We start from the raw sequence: 14553 nt of genomic DNA on the forward strand, positions 1-14553 counted from the left end.
ATTACCATAGCTAATTTAATACATGTGATAAATCATACAAAACTGCCTTGCAGGAATGGTTTTTGATACAAACTTAGAACTTTTGGTTAAGTACGACGGGCAAGGTTGTTTGAAACTGTTACCATTAAGTTGTTTGTTTCCCCATGAGTTAGCGACCGATTTATTCTACTTTCCGGTTAAGATATCGACGATTTGTAAGTTTCTCATAACATTACAAATTTGACGTTCAATAATAGCAATTTTTTTTTCTTTTTAAAATAATAGCAAATAAAAATTGGGATTCTATTGGCCAGTGATTCGTTTTGCCATAGGCAGATTTAACTCAACACGTATGGTGCTACTTCAGTTTCGAGTGATTCTACTATTCTAAGATGACCCTAGGGTGCCTAAAATTAAAAATCTTTGAGATCTTTGGTGGATTCTCCATTTTAGCAAGTTTGGTTCGGATCGGGTTTCTCAAATTAAAAATTTTCGGGTCGGGTCGGGTTCGGGTTTTCAAATTTTAAAATTCTCGGGGTCGGGTCGGGTTCGGGTTTTACAAAATTTTCATTCTCGGGTACGGGTCGGGTCCGGGTTTTCTAATTTTGAAAATTTCGGGCTCGGGTCGGGTGCGGGTTTTTCAAATTTTATACTTTCGGGCTCGGGTCGGGTTCGGGTTTTTCAATTTTCAAGCTCTCGGGTTCGGGTCGGGTTCGGGTTCAAAAAAATTGAAACCCGACCATCTCTACTACTTATTGAGCAAAATATCTACAGAGGTATCAAAGACGGATTCCTATTGTGCTCGACTTTTTTTTTGACTTAACTCTTTGTGTAATTGTTCTCAATAAACAAACCGGACAAACAAGTGAATCACAGGTTGGTTTTGCACATCCGCCAGCGGGTTTGACAACACCTCGTCAGGCGGATCCTCAGCGGCTTCGTGCCGCTTGGCATCCTTCGCCTCGACTATGTGGTCCAGCCGCACAACGCTAGCTTTACTGCATAACATGACTTGGCAGAGCACTATGTCACTGTTACTAGTGTTATTAAGCACAACTGAGGAATGATAATTTCAATAATTTATAAATTCAAAAACTGAACGAAATTCTAAAACAGGCTAAATTATGTATTATAAAAATCAGAAATACTAAACTTTGAGAGCGCAAAATTTATATTTTTTTGAAAATTAATGACTGAAGTAACAGAAATTTATAAATTTATGAATTCAAAAACTTGCTAAAAATATCTCAAATTCAAGATATCTGTAATCAAAACTTAAAAAAATTTGAGATTAGGGAATCCTATCTATAATTCAACAAATCAAAAATTCAATAGCTAATAAATTTAAAAATCCGAGAAGGAAAAAATTGAAAAAATACTAACATTCCCCAATTCAAGTATTACAAATTCAGTAGTTCAAAGGCACTAAAAATGCAAAAAAAAATCAACAGGTCTAAAAATACAAAAATTCTCAAATCCAAAAGATCAAAAATTGAAGATATCAAAAATTGAGGAATTTTAAAATTCAAAAATTCAAGAAATCAAAGATTTAAAAATTCAAAAAAATAAAAGTTCAAAGTTTCGGAGATTCAAAGATTCAGAAATACAAAAACTCAAAAAATCAATGATTAAAAAATACAAAAATTTGAAAGTTCAATAATTCCAATATTCAATCATTAAAAAATTTAAAAATTCGAAGAGCAAAGAATTAAAAAATTCTATGATTCAGAAATTCAAATTCAAATATGAAAAAAATTGGAATTCAGCGATTAAAAAATTCTTGAATTCTAAAATTGAAAATTTCAGCAATTCAACACAACAATAATACAAAAATTCACAAACGCGAAAGTACAAAAATACAACAATAAAAAATACAAATATATATAAATGCAAAAATTCAAAGGATCAATAAAATATTAAAATATTCAGAAATTGAAAAATTCATAAATTCGAATATTTCAATTACCAAAACTTCAATAATTCGAAAATTCAACCATTCAAGAATTCTAACGATCAAAGATTAAGAAATTCGAAAATTTAAAAAATCTGAGATTGAAAAATTCTAAAGTTTAAAAATTCAAATTTCATAAATTCAACAGTACAATAATACAAAATAAAAAAACGCGACGTACAAAAATAAAGAAGTTCAAAAACACAAGAATGCAAAAATACTAAACACAGAAATACTAAAATTCTAAAAATACAGAAATAAATACAAAAACACAAACATTCAAGACTATAAAAATACAAAATTTTTAAAAATACAAGAATTCATAAACACAAAAATAAAAAAAAATACCGGGATACAAAAATACAAGAATACAAAAATGCAATAATACAATAAATACAAAAAAAACAAAATCACAAAAATACAAAACCACAATAACATAAAAATACTAAATCACAAAATACAAAACAAAACAAAATACAAAAACACAAAAGTATAAAAAAGGAAAAACAAATATACAAAAATACAAATTATTGCAATCAAAAATACCAGAATACAAAAATACTCAAACACACAAATACAAGAGCACAAAAATACAAAAATTCAAAAAGACGAAAATATGAAAATACAAAAACGCAAAAAATCCAAGAATACAAAAATACCCAAACACAGAAATGAAACACAAAACGAAAAAATACAAAAATATAAATATATACAAATACAAAACTACAAATACGAAAATTCAAAAATACAAAATACAACACAAAAATACAAAAAAAACAAGGATAGAAAAATATAAAAATACAAGAATACTAAAACACAAAAATTCAAAAATCCAACAATACAAATATACAAAACCTTAAAAATATAAAAACACAAAAATACCAAAATACAAAAATATTGAAACACAAAAATACATGTGCACAAAAATACAATATTACAAAAATGCAGGAATGCAAAAATACAGAATACAAAAATATAAGGAGAGAAAAAAAATAAAAGGGTTGTGTACACACGACCACGGTGACATTAAAAATATAGCTTGTCTCAAGAGCGTGCCAAATAATTCGCGAACAAATTTGAATCTATCAAAACTATCGACTCATTACAGGGCTGGAGACTATCGCGAGGCAATTTCGCATTTTCGCGAGCTTTTCAATTTTACCGATTTTCAAAAGACTACCTCTATTGCAGAGATATTAAATTATTATCAATATTTAAGTTAGGCGTTTCTGAACAGGTTAGTGCATAAATGATAAAAATTCATCTAGTAATAGTGGAGTTATAAGCGTGCAAACCTTACATAGTTTCGTTACATTGGGATATTGTAGATTTTAGAATAACACCTAGCCCCAGATAGTGGAGTAAGACATCTTTAATGTCAAAACACAAGAATGATGAAACACAAAAATTCAAAAGCTTAGCTTAGCTTAGTTGACCGCCCGTGAGTTTCCCGTGATTGATCAAAGCCTGTTGAAATTGCATATTGCACCAATTGTATGATACTTGGGAGTAGTACATCATACTCAACGTGCAACCTAAAGAGACTAACGGCCCTATTCTGCGCGGCGTGTGATGTGAGACGACTAATCTCACCTCACTCTAAGTGACTTTTCTCACTCAATTCTGAAGAGTCACTTCGGGTGACGTGAGACGCCCATTTAACCGCAATGGAGAATCTCACCTCACTCGAGTCGACTCTCAGAATCGGACGAAAAAAGTCACGTAAAGTGAGGTGAGTTTAGTCACCTCACGTCACACGCCGCGCAGAATAAGGCCGTAAGATTATAGTATGATCAATAACGTAGATGGCGACGCCCATGCAGGTCAATTTTTGGGATGGGAAGGAATGTTAGTTCAATCCTTGTGATTATTATGACCGAGGAATTCTCTGCATTATCCACAAATGTCACAGGAGAAGAAATGAATCAGGATATATCTTGGTCGATATTGTGATTTGTTTTGCACGCTTTGTTTTTTCATTTCAAATTAAAGTTTTCAAGTGCGCGAACTCCAGTAGAAATAAAAATGCTGTTCGAATACGCATTCTAATAATTATTTTTCCCCGGGGGGTTACATATAAGGATAAAGTCATAGATTTTGTAAAATGTACGCGCGAGACACAGACTCAGAGATACACAAGACACCAGGCCATTATAAAATATGATTGGGGTATCTATTCATCCATTTTTGCGACGAGAAAAAAATAATACATACTCCGAAGATCCGGCTATCTACAGTGGGTTATTAGTGTTAACGCGTGCTTGATTTCTTTTTTCAAATATGTTTACGGAAGAAAAACTAGCAAAAGAGAAAAAATATTAATCGAGGCGAGCCGACCCTTCAACAGAAAACCAAGAAATAATTTTGAGCTGCCCAAAATAACCATTAACTGTACCGAAAGATTCTCTCTGCATGACGGACAACTAACAGTTTCACGCGCGCGTCGTTTGCCCCCTTTCCCTGTCAGCATACGATCACAGATTCTAGCCGATCTTCACCAATGCCACTCGCGCTCGAATAGAAACTGAGACAGGCTCCAATCCAAATACAAAAATAATGCAACACAAAAATACAAAAAAATCAATAATGCTAAAATACAAGAATACAAAAATAATCAAATGCAGAAATACAGCAATCCAACAATACAAAAATACCAAACTACAAATATACAAAAATACGAAGGTACTAAAATACGAAAATACAAAAATTTTAAAATACAAAAAGGCTATAATTGAAAAAAATACAAAAACGCAAAGATACAAAATCACAAAAATATAACAACACTAATCACAAAAATACCAAAATACAATAAACACAGGAGTAAAAAAATACGAAAATACAAATATACGAAAATACAACAATACAAAAATGCAAAAATACGAAATTACTAAAATACAAAAATACCAGAATACAAAATACAGAACACTGAAACACAAAAATACAAGATCACAAAACAACAAAAATGCAAAAATATAAATACAAAAATTCAATAATACCAAAATACAAAAAACCAAGAATAAAAAAAGCAAAAATACTTAAATACAGAAATTCAACAATCCAATAATTTAATGAAGCAATAATAACAAAATACCAAAATACAAAACTACGAATACAAAAATACAAAAGTTCAAAAATACAAGAATAGAAAAATACAACACAAACATACAAAAATACAATAAAAAAAACAAGAATAGAATAATACAAAAATACAAGAATACTAAAACAATGAGAACAGACGTCCATCTTCACCATTCAACTTGTGTAAAAATCCCTAACGTCTTTGAAGGTCGTTGGGATATTTCCACCACGTGCGCTACTATCGTCATGTTTTTTGCTGGCTGAGTTCGACTGATTTGACAGCGGTTATACCTCTACCCGGTCAAATCATTCCAGAACCGGTTCGGATTTCTGAGTTTCAGGAGTATGGATTCCAGCTCAAATGCATCAACCGATTGAGTGGAAATCGGTTGTTCCCTTTGAGCTGGAATCCATACTGAATCCATTCAGGATGTCGTACCGGTTCCGGAATAGGTTTGACGGGTATTTGGGATAAGCTGGTATGGTGGCGCTAGTGTTTTAACGCATAATAATTCAAATATTTACACACGTTTTATTAATATATTTGTTCGATCATGGATATCTGTTCTCTGTGACTAAAACATAAAAACACGAAATTCAAAAATACATGAATACAAAAATACAAAGATTCAATAACACAAAAATACAAAACACAAAAATATAAAAATACAAAAACACAAAAATACAAACATACAAAAATACCGAAACACATAAACAGAGTTGCACAAAATCATGACTATCACTTTTTCTTCAAAATGTACGCAAAGCTTCAGTCACAAATCAAAATGATCGTCTTTTTCAGTTGAGAGAACTTGAGCAACCGAAACTGAGCATAGAGAGTACTAACAACAGTGACGAGGGAGAGTGAAAAAAAATAACGGGGCGCAGACAGCCGGAGTCAAGTGACAACACACATTGATAATTCAAGCATGACTTTTGAAAACACCGTAACTAACAAATGTAAACAAACTGAGATTATCACTCCCCCGCATTCTACGCATCTTAATGTACATGCTGACAAACTTTCGTTTCATTATTCGGTAATGCAGCTGAAAAATGCGCAATCGAAATAATGACGAACAAACAACTGACACATCAACAGTGCATAAATACAGTTTCGTCATGTTAGTTACGTTAGGTTTGGTACTGCTGTTATTTTAATTTAATCGGTTTTTGTAACTAAATTATTAAAGTATACTACAATCTTTCTACTAAAATGCTCAATATAGGTAATGTTTCTATAAGGGGAACAAGAGCACGCAGTTCCCTAATTCTAGCCAATATTTTAGAGAAAAAGAATGCAAGTTATGTTATTCTAAGCACATTTTTATTTTCGATTCTCTAAATCTATCCTACAGTAGATCAAATCTAAATACTTGTGACAATGCGAGCAAAAATGAGATGCTAAAATCGACTAATTGAAAAATGTTGAAAGTGTAAAAGTGATGCTCAGAATAACGTAACCTTTATTTGTCTTCAACACACTGCTCAATGTGACAAACTAGAAATGTTGGTTGTCCTCATTGGCATACAGCCTCGGCGGAACAATTCAGTCATAGAATTGATTAAAAAATGATAAGATTAGTCACCACAATTGACAAAACTAAAATAAGGTAAGTGCAACAAAGATACCAAAACTAACGAAAGTAAAACGACGAAACTGTGAGCGTGATACTAATAACATCGTAACTTTAATTTTTCTTCAATCCGCTCTTTTAAATGTCTTGATCGCGAATGTTCGCTCCATTCAATGAAAAGGCATCTTTGGTGAGCATTTTGGCTAAATAATTGTACAATCGGTATGGTTTTTAAATAACATTTAAAACAAAACTTCGAAAATGTCATCGCCGTTTTCTCTGTTTGGGTCAAATGCGAGTTTCGCTGTTTTCAAAAATCATGCTTCAATTTCTCTTTCCTTTTTGTCTACCACGCGAATTCAACAAGCGTAGTTTTTATTCACTAAAATTTAATAATTTATTTAATAATCACCATATACGATTCAATCACTAGTCAGTGTTTATTTGCCTTACATTCGATCGAAATTAGCAACATACTGATAGTTAAACTTGAATGATACTTATAGCTTATATGCTCCTGAATTGGTAGTAATGCATATTGTTTTTTGACCTGGTTTACTGCAAAAATATTTATCAACAGACAGAGCATATTTTTAACTAACCGAACACATCAACATGATCAAAACACAACATAAATTTCTTTTGATTTCCTTGCATTTTAACCCTGCCTACTGTGATTGGGTGCTCTAGACTGCGAATAAACAGAAGTTAGTTTTATGTTATTAGGGAATCCCATAGAATACAGAATGAATATTATATTATTAAATATGACATTACATGAGCAATTTTCGTGGCTTACAACTGTTATCAAAACGGTGACGGAAAATGAAAGACAATATTTCTTAAACAATTTTCTGTTAGCAACCAAACCAATTGTTTAATAGGTAATGTATTTGAACTGTAATATTGAATTCAAGACTTGCATCGTGCAGAATTAAAAAATTTCCTTTGCTAGGCGTAATGACAATAATTTTCAAAACTGACTGTCATCGAGAGGCTTCAGTCAAACTGAGTGAACAAAAGAGCGAAAAGACAGAACATTTTTTTCGCAAAGGCACTCACGTAGTATGACTGACGCTATATGTTGCTGTCACAGTGTGAGAACTTATACGGAAAGAGAGTCGAATATGAATACTGGCGACCGTGTAGGAAGGATTTCTGTTTACGGTTACCGAATGCAGCACTGCACATAAATACAAGAGCGCAAAAATACGGAGATATATAATGCAATAATACAAAAATGCAGGAATATAAAAATACAGAATACAAAAATGCAAGGAGAGAAAAATACAAAAATACAAGAATACTGAAACACCAAAATACAAGAACACAAAGATACAAAAACACAAAAAAATATAAAAATACAAAACCACAAAAATTCAAATATACAAAAATACAAAAATTCATAAATGCAAAAGTTCAAAGGATCAATAAATAAAAAATCAAGAGATGAAAATATCAAATATTCAGAAATTCCAAATTCATAAATTAAAATATTTAAGAATTCAAAAAGTCGGATTCAATATTTCAAAAATTCAAGAATTTTAAAATTTTAGGAATTTCAAAAATTCGATAATTCGAAATTTCAAACATTCAATAATTCAAAAAATCAAATTTTGAAAAATTTTAAAATTCACGCAAATATACACACACGATGACATTTTGCTATCTCGACGAACTGAATCGAATGGTATAATAGACTCAGCCCTGCCGGCCTCGGTTAATAGGTCGAAATTCCGATCGATTGCATAACCTTTCTATATAAGAAAAGCAAAAAGGTCCCTAATAAACATCTTATCATTCAAGAGCCTAACGACCTGTTCAGGGTATCATCCAAACAATATGTGGAATCGTTGGACTATATGGGTTAAAGTTCGTGTATAATATTTTTTTATTAGGGGTGCGAAATCAGCAAAGTCTATTTTTCTCAAAAACATTTTTTTCGGTGTAACATAAAATTTCGACGGTTCATGAATTTTAAGGACATTAAGAGAAATACGAATTCGATTTCTAAAATTTTATGGGGTCCCCCCTAGGGGCAGATCACTCTAACAATGTATAACAAATTTGCATCAAATTAGAAAAAATGCATTTAATTTTCATTTTTGCATCAACTTTGCACTCCCTCGCAGAAAAGTTTATTTAACAAACGTCCTACGCTGATCTACCTCGTTCGACGTTTTGTTGAATTGAGTTCTTTGCGACCGGTCTCACGAACACTAATGAAGTTTCCTGGTTGAAAACAATCCCATTTACTTTTGCCGTCTTTGTTTATTATTTTCCACCAGCTTGTGATGTAGTATTTGTGTCATGTGACGTGTACGTACATGAGCCGTAGAAAAGTCTATGTAGGGCTAGTTTTTGGTAGGGTTTTGACGTCTTACACGCAACGCAAAATACATTATGATTTTCTATTTTGATGAAAAGAAATGCATTTAATTTTGCTGATTTTTAAAAATGCATCACAAGTGATCAGCTCTAGCGGCAGATCGCTTGTGATGCATTTTTAAAAATCAGCGAAATTAAATGCATTTATTTCCATCAAAATAGATATTCATAATGTATTTTGTGTTGCGTGCAATGTTTTTGCGTTGCCTGCAATGTGGTTTGCGTTGCGTGTAAGACGTCTAAACCCTACAGAAAAACTAGCCCTACATTTAACAAAACGTCGAACAAAGTGGATCAGCGTAGGACGTTTGTTAAACAAACTTTTCTGCGAGGGAGTGCCAAGCTGATGCAAAAATGGAAATTAAATGCATTTTTTCTAATTTGATGCAAATTTGTTATACATTCTTAGAGTGATCTGCCCCTAGGATCAGCCCCTAGGGTCCCCCCTTCGAAATGAAAATTTTAGTTCCGGCTTTTATGGGAATTTCTTATGTGATCGGACGAACCACCGTAACCGTAACCATATAACCGATCCGTACAAAATTTTATAGCAGTCTAAAGGTCTTTTAGAAATATTATAGCAGTTTATAGGATAATGTACCTTTCATTTAAGACTAAGTTTGTGAAAATCGACTCAACCATCTCCGAGAAACTGATGTGAGTTTCTTAATTTTGAAAGTTCTATGAGAAAAATCGGTGAGATTATTTGACACATACATAAATATATACACACACGCATACAGACTTTTTCCGATCTCGACGAACTGACTCGAATGGTATAAGAGAACCGGCCCTGTGGGCCTCGATTAAAAAGTCGAAATTCCGACCAACTACATAACCTTTCTAGATGAGAAAGGCAAAAGTGCAAAAATACAAAAATTTAAAAAATACAGAGATTCAAAAATATTAAAATACAAAAATTCGAAAACACAAAAATGCAAAAATACTAAAACACAAAAATACGAAAATATAAACATACGAAAACACAAAACTATCAACTGTTTTCGTTTAATCGGTATGTGAATAATAGAATATGGGTTGGTCCAATTCGGACCTTTTGCCGAATATACGATGCGCGATCGCGTAAAACCCATTGAGAGGAAAGTGTGCGCAGTCGGTCGAGCTTTTAGGAAAACATAAGTTTTCTCAAATCGGTTGACAGATTTTGACGTTATACCTATTTTTAGGTAATTTGGCACAGCGCTTACTTTTTATTGTATATTCATTACAAAGTTTTATATATCAAAGAGAACTTTTCTTTTTACAATTCGAAATTTAGTGAAAATCAAATAGGAATAACTTAGACCGAAATAGGATCTCATTTTTATTGCAAAAAAATGATAAGAAAGGTCCGAATTGGAACAGGGTTGGGGTAATTCGGACCTTTCATGTACTTTTGCCCATAACCGTTCATACACAATACGGTAAAAGATCGGTAAAAGTGGCCTTAGAAAAAATGTGCACAATTGATCAGGCTTTCAGGAAAAAATATTTATTTGTGAATCGGTTGACACGTTCCAGTTCTATATCCCCTATATATATGACACGTTCCAGTTCTAAAATCCCGGGAATACCGACCCATTTTTGGTACCGTAATACCGGTACTGAACAAAAACCAGTACCGGTATTTTCGGTACTATACAATTTTTTATGACAAATATGTTAACTCTGCAGGGGGATCTGTTTCAAAATATCGGTCTGCAAGGTAACGTTTAATTATATTAATTTGCCTTCTAGATAAATCGTTGAGATAACACCTTTGTGTGGGAAAGAGGTGGGGCCATCATCATAATAATTCTAGAAGATAAAGTTTTACTAGCGACATTCTGATTGGTTTCCATTATTCACTGGGTGGCACGTAATAAGACTATGGTCTAAGTCATGTCTGTATTTGGTTTGCTCTTAAATCTTTATCTATAATAGAACGAATAGCGATTTAGTAGCTAACAGTTTTAGAGTTGGTGAACTGCTTCAAATGGGGCGATTTGTAATTATTGGTGATCGGAAAATTCAGCAAAACTCCATAGTTTACCGGAAAGCAAAGAGCCTGAATATGCGTTGGAGAATAGTAGGCAAACGACATAAAGGTCGACACCAATTTTCAGAACAGCAAGAGAGGAAATGCGATTAACCTGCTCGGATTTACTGCCATTCTCGCTTTGATTTACTGTTGTTAATAGAGTTTCATACATTTATCATCTGTTCAAGTCGACGAAAGTCGCACCACTTAGCAGTTATTGATTTCAAAGTGGCCTAAATTTCGAAATAAAAGAAGGTGCTTCATACGAAAAATATCTTCTGTGAAATGAGTCTTGCCATTCCGAAACAATTAAAAACAATAAACATGTTTTTTGATCAGCAAAAATCAATCATCTGAGAATAAGATCATCAGTTTGAGCATTCAATTTCAGTTTGAAGCATTTTTCGAATTTGTTAAAAAAATATTCAATTTGAAGCTTATTTCGATTTTTTTTAAAAAAATATTCGAGTACCGGTACTTTACCGGTACTACCGGTACTGAGGGCTTCAGTACCGTAGTACCGGTTCTCGCCAAAAAGGGTCGGTACTGCGAACCCTAGTTCTATAGCTCATAAACCCTTACTAGGTCCGAATTGGCCCAGCTCCCCCTATGTCTTTTTGTGTTTTGATTTCCAAATTTCTTATTCTTAAATTTTTGTTTTTAAATTATTTAATATTTAAATTTTAAAATTCTTAGACCTTTAAATTTTTAACTCAATGAATTTTTAAATTTTGAAATATTACAAATTTAAATTTTTGAAGTTTTTAAATTTTAGGGTTTCTCAATTTTTAAATTTTCTAATATTTTAATTCCAATTTTTTAAATTCCCAAATTTTGAATTCCTAAGTTTTTAAATTTTCAAATCTATAAATTTTTCAAATCCTCAAATTTTTGCATCTCTTAACATTTAGGTTTTCAAATTAATAAATTTTCGAATTTCAAAACTTTTGAATCGTTAAATTTTTAGATTCTCATATTTTTAAGTTTATGAATCTTAATATTTCCAAATTTTTAAATTTATTAATTTTAAAATTCACAAGTTTTAAGATTCTTAAATTTTTTTGTCGATTTTTATTTTTATTTTTGTTTCAATCTATGTGCCCATTTGAGCAGAATAAGTGAGGAATTTAAGGAGGTCTACTTCATAATAATACGTTGTGATTAATAACACTCATAACAATGACAGTGCTTAAACAAGTGAGCTTGTAAAGCGGAGCTAGTGTGACGTGGCTTGGCCGCATACCCGAGGCGAAGGATCCGAAGAGACGCAAAGCCGCTGAGAATCCGACGGACGAAGAATTGATTAACCCGTTGCTGGAATTTGCAAGCAAACCTGTGATCCTCTCGTTTGACCCCGGATTACTCAAACATTGGGGCTATAGTTGGTTTAAAGCCGACTGAGCGGCAGCGAAGTCGGATAATACACCAGAAAACGATGTGGGGTAGCCACATTAGTCAACCGAAGACTGACTAATGCGGTTACGCCATCACAGGTTCTTCGCCCGCCAGACCCTCAGCGGCTTTGCGCCGCTTCGGATATGCCACGGATATGCGGCCAGGCCGCATCACACTCGCTCCGCTGTGTAAGCTCACTTGTTAAAGAACCGTTATTGTTAAAACTGTTAATAAGCACAACTTATTTTTTTCAGTTTTAACTATGGTTTAAAATTTCACATTTCCGCTCTCGGATTCGGTTTATTTAGATTGAAATACATTCTGTTGGCATAAAACCTCATTAAAATTGGACCTCTTTCACTAAAGTCTCTAAACTAGACAATTACCGAACAAACCTAGCACTTTCTATGCAATATTACTCACCGGACAAAAAAGGCATGAAACGAGAAATTTCCACAATACATAGTGCAGCACCTCCAGCGAGGATTGGCGGAACAACTAAGGACTTTCTTACCACAGCGGCCAGCGAAAAAAAGTGTTTGCTAATATACGAAGTACCGCGGTGGAACAGTCCACCCTCCTTGTACTAGATCACAAATCCCCAAGGTGAATATTTGAGAGCAAAGCAAATGACAAACGAATGCAATAATCAGTGAATACAATTTAGTTTGCAGCACTCCGTGAACTAGCAAGTAGTTATTGACTGCTTTTTTTCAACATGCAGTCCACAATTAAATTTCTTCGCCGAATCAACATCTGAATAATCTTGGCTCTACTAGTTACTCTACTATCAATATAATACTTCGCTCACCTTTGAAAGAAACAAGTATTTTCATACAGAAGAATTTGACGACGACATTAATATCCGCTGCTACCATTTTGTAAAGTTAGTCTTCTATCCTCGAAATCACTATTTTGCACAACAGAAACTTTTCGTTTTGAAATCACTTTTGATTGCGGAGATTTGCTTCGAGCCGTAAATCACTTACACTAGCCCTCCCCCGAGAACGATACCGAAATTCACTGCTGTCCATCTTCAGTAGATTACCGTTAATTCCGATTTTCATTTCGCCAGCGATCAAACCGGACCGTAAAAAAAAATAAATATAAACAACACAATTTAAAAAAAAAAACTAAGTCTAAAAAAACACAAGTCCCGAAAAAATCGCGAAGTCGGCTAAGTGTCAGCCGTCGACTAAAAAATACAACCCCATAAAAAATCCTCCCGATTTTCCCACCGATTAAATCGGTTTTGGTCGGCTGAATCGCCCGACTTTGAAATCGACGAATTTATAGTTTGTTGCACCGACGCTTATGAGAGTTTAACATGAGTGTCTGTCGACGCAATACCAGATGAAATAGGTTGACGAAATTTGTCGAAATCTGTTGATGGAAAACGATTAAATAGGTAGATCTGTCGATAGTTTTGAATTATTCGAACCGGTGTCCCTTACCTTCACTGGGAATTTCTCAAAATAAGTAGAAGACATATTTTCGCAGAAAAATGTTTGATGTTTATATTGTTTTATTTTATGTAAATGAAAAAAAATCTGTAAAAACTTACCTTTGAAACTTAACTTGGCTTGTTGATCTTCCGGATCTTCTTGTTGCTCTTAAAATGTGAAGTGGAATTGTAGTATTCTTGAACTTCCTGGTTGCTTTTTTAACGTACAGGCAACGATTTTATTGAATCAATAGGTCATCAACTGAATATTATTAAGAATTAATAAAAACTAACTTGACAAATATTAATTAGATTTACCCAAATCAATCCGAGCAATAGTCGAGTATACGATCACTTCTTCCTATTAAAAGTGCGGAACTGTAATTTTTTACCAATTTTACTTTTAATTTATTGAAGATATAAGTAAAACTAATAAAAATTATATTTAGAAGATAAAATTTCCGACATAAGCGTTTGTCAACAATACGAGAACCGATTTCGTATGTGGAATAATATGACTATTAAATCTTGTTCCGATGCAACAAAATTTTTCCAACCGATTTTTCAGTCAATTAAGTCGGGTACCAGATTTAAACGTATAATATCTACTGATTAATATGGTGACAAAAATTTTCCCCCGACGTAATTCAATTTAGTCGGTAAATTAGTAGGTCGATCTTGAAGTCACCCGATTTCGTCGGTCGAGCCCACTTTCTGCTGA

The 14553-nt window shown here is 33.1% G+C and overlaps 1 long non-coding RNA gene across 2 annotated transcripts in view; it reads right to left on the bottom strand.

Moving 5' to 3' along the window:
* The window catches only part of LOC131677986 (uncharacterized), a 122362-nt gene extending 108807 nt beyond the window's left edge, over nt 1–13555 (bottom strand). For both annotated transcript variants that reach the window (XR_009303514.1, XR_009303515.1), the window contains exon 1: nt 13200–13555. This is a non-coding gene — a long non-coding RNA (uncharacterized LOC131677986). The remainder of the gene's footprint in view (nt 1–13199) is intronic.
* Between the last annotated feature and the right edge of the window lie 998 nt (nt 13556–14553).

The sequence above is a fragment of the Topomyia yanbarensis genome, chromosome 1, assembly GCF_030247195.1.
Source record: "Topomyia yanbarensis strain Yona2022 chromosome 1, ASM3024719v1, whole genome shotgun sequence".
Classification (NCBI taxonomy): domain Eukaryota; kingdom Metazoa; phylum Arthropoda; class Insecta; order Diptera; family Culicidae; genus Topomyia; species Topomyia yanbarensis.